Genomic DNA, 3,498 nt, shown 5'->3' with positions numbered 1-3,498 from the left:
CACAAAAGCGATTCTGCGAAGCAATGTGAACACTTCTGCTTCCCAGGCACAGAGAAGGTGCTAGCAGGGAATTCTCTGCCTGCCTTTCCCCAGTGCTCTGCAAGCTCTCCAGGACAACATAAAATCTGGGGCTCTGTGCTTTCTTTCGTTCTGAACAAGTGTGACTGTTTTCTGCACAAAAGCGATTCTGCGAAGCAATGTGAACACTTCTGCTTCCCAGGCACAGAGAAGGTGCTAGCAGGGAATTCTCTGCCTGCCTTTCCCCAGTGCTCTGCAAGCTCTCCAGGACAACATAAAATCTGGGGCTCTGTGCTTTCTTTCGTTCTGAACAAGTGTTAGCGTTTTCTGCACAAAAGCGATTCTGCGAAGCAATGTGAACACTTCTGCTTCCCAGGCACAGAGAAGGTGCTAGCAGGGAATTCTCTGCCTGCCTTTCCCCAGTGCTCTGCAAGCTCTCCAGGACAACAGCAAATCTGGGGCTCTGTGCTTTCCTTCGTTCTGAACAAGTGTGACTGTTTTCTGCACAAAAGCGATTCTGCGAAGCAATGTGAACACTTCTGCTTCCCAGGCACAGAGAACGTGCTAGCAGGGAATTCTCTGCCTGCCTTTCCCCAGTGCTCTGCAAGCTCTCCAGGACAACATAGAATCTGGGGCTCTGTGCTTTCTTTCGTTCTGAACAAGTGTTAGTGATTTCTGCACAAAAGCGATTCTGCCAAACAATGTGAACACTTCTGCTTCCCAGGCACAGAGAAGGTGCTAGCAGGGAATTCTCTGCCTGCCTTTCCCCAGTGCTCTGCAAGCTCTCCAGGACAACATAGAATCTGGGGCTCTGTGCTTTCTTTCGTTCTGAACAAGTGTGACTGTTTTCTGCACAAAAGCGATTCTGCGAAGCAATGTGAACACTTCTGCCTCCCAGGCACAGAGAAGGTGCTAGCAGGGAATTCTCTGCCTGCCTTTCCCCAGTGCTCTGCAAGCTCTCCAGGACAACAGCAAATCTGGGGCTCTGTGCTTTCTTTCGTTCTGAACAAGGGTTACTGTTTTCTGCACAAAAGCGATTCTGTGAAGCAATGTGAACAGGCACAGAGAAGGTGCTAGCAGGGAATTCTCTGCCTGCCTTTCCCCAGTGCTCTGCAAGCTCTCCAGGACAACATAAAATCTGGGGCTCTGTGCTTTCTTTCGTTCTGAACAAGTGTTACTGTTTTCTGCACAAAAGCGATTCTGCCAAGCAATGTGAACACTTCTGCTTCCCAGGCACAGAGAAGGTGCTAGCAGGGAATTCTCTGCCTGCCTTTCCCCAGTGCTCTGCAAGCTCTCCAGGACAACATAAAATCTGGGGCTCTGTGCTTTCCTTCGTTCTGAACAAGTGTGACTGTTTTCTGCACAAAAGCGATTCTGCGAAGCAATGTGAACACTTCTGCTTCCCAGGCACAGAGAAGGTGCTAGCAGGGAATTCTCTGCCTGCCTTTCCCCAGTGCTCTGTAAGCTCTCCAGGACAACATAAAATCTGGGGCTCTGTGCTTTCCTTCGTTCTGAACAAGTGTGACTGTTTTCTGCACAAAAGCGATTCTGCGAAGCAATGTGAACACTTCTGCTTCCCAGGCACAGAGAACGTGCTAGCAGGGAATTCTCTGCCTGCCTTTCCCCAGTGCTCTGCAAGCTCTCCAGGACAACATAAAATCTGGGGCTCTGTGCTTTCTTTCGTTCTGAACAAGTGTTAGTGATTTCTGCACAAAAGCGATTCTGCCAAACAATGTGAACACTTCTGCTTCCCAGGCACAGAGAAGGTGCTAGCAGGGAATTCTCTGCCTGCCTTTCCCCAGTGCTCTGCAAGCTCTCCAGGACAACAGCAAATCTGGGGCTCTGTGCTTTCTTTCGTTCTGAACAAGTGTGACTGTTTTCTGCACAAAAGCGATTCTGCGAAGCAATGTGAACACTTCTGCCTCCCAGGCACAGAGAAGGTGCTAGCAGGGAATTCTCTGCCTGCCTTTCCCCAGTGCTCTGCAAGCTCTCCAGGACAACATAAAATCTGGGGCTCTGTGCTTTCTTTCGTTCTGAACAAGTGTGACTGTTTTCTGCACAAAAGCGATTCTGCGAAGCAATGTGAACACTTCTGCTTCCCAGGCACAGAGAAGGTGCTAGCAGGGAATTCTCTGCCTGCCTTTCCCCAGTGCTCTGCAAGCTCTCCAGGACAACATAAAATCTGGGGCTCTGTGCTTTCTTTCGTTCTGAACAAGTGTTACTGTTTTCTGCACAAAAGCGATTCTGCCAAGCAATGTGAACACTTCTGCTTCCCAGGCACAGAGAAGGTGCTAGCAGGGAATTCTCTGCCTGCCTTTCCCCAGTGCTCTGCAAGCTCTCCAGGACAACATAGAATCTAGGGCTCTGTGCTTTGTTTCGTTCTGAACAAGTGTGACTGTTTTCTGCACAAAAGCGATTCTGCGAAGCAATGTGAACACTTCTGCTTCCCAGGCACAGAGAAGGTGCTAGCAGGGAATTCTCTGCCTGCCTTTCCCCAGTGCTCTGCAAGCTCTCCAGGACAACAGCAAATCTGGGGCTCTGTGCTTTCTTTCGTTCTGAACAAGTGTGACTGTTTTCTGCACAAAAGCGATTCTGCCAAGCAATGTGAACACTTCTGCTTCCCAGGCACAGAGAAGGTGCTAGCAGGGAATTCTCTGCCTGCCTTTCCCCAGTGCTCTGCAAGCTCTCCAGGACAACATAGAATCTGGGGCTCTGTGCTTTCTTTCGTTCTGAACAAGTGTGACTGTTTTCTGCACAAAAGCGATTCTGCGAAGCAATGTGAACACTTCTTCCTCCCAGGCACAGAGAAGGTGCTAGCAGGGAATTCTCTGCCTGCCTTTCCCCAGTGCTCTGCAAGCTCTCCAGGACAACATAAAATCTGGGGCTCTGTGCTTTCTTTCGTTCTGAACAAGTGTGACTGTTTTCTGCACAAAAGCGATTCTGCGAAGCAATGTGAACACTTCTGCTTCCCAGGCACAGAGAAGGTGCTAGCAGGGAATTCTCTGCCTGCCTTTCCCCAGTGCTCTGCAAGCTCTCCAGGACAACATAAAATCTGGGGCTCTGTGCTTTCTTTCGTTCTGAACAAGTGTTACTGTTTTCTGCACAAAAGCGATTCTGCGAAGCAATGTGAACACTTCTGCTTCCCAGGCACAGAGAAGGTGCTAGCAGGGAATTCTCTGCCTGCCTTTCCCCAGTGCTCTGCAAGCTCTCCAGCACAACAGCAAATCTGGGGCTCTGTGCTTTCTTTCGTTCTGAACAAGTGTTAGTGTATTCTGCACAAAAGCGATTCTGCCAAGCAATGTGAACACTTCTGCTTCCCAGGCACAGAGAAGGTGCTAGCAGGGAATTCTCTGCCTGCCTTTCCCCAGTGCTCTGCAAGCTCTCCAGGACAACAGCAAATCTGGGGCTCTGTGCTTTCTTTCGTTCTGAACAAGTGTGACTGTTTTCTGCACAAAAGCGATTCTGCCAAGCAATGTGAAC

The sequence above is a fragment of the Strix uralensis genome, chromosome 35 (genome assembly GCF_047716275.1).
Source record: "Strix uralensis isolate ZFMK-TIS-50842 chromosome 35, bStrUra1, whole genome shotgun sequence".
Taxonomy (NCBI): domain Eukaryota; kingdom Metazoa; phylum Chordata; class Aves; order Strigiformes; family Strigidae; genus Strix; species Strix uralensis.
The sequence above is the reverse complement of the archived record's forward strand: the minus strand, read 5'-3'. Positions refer to the sequence as shown.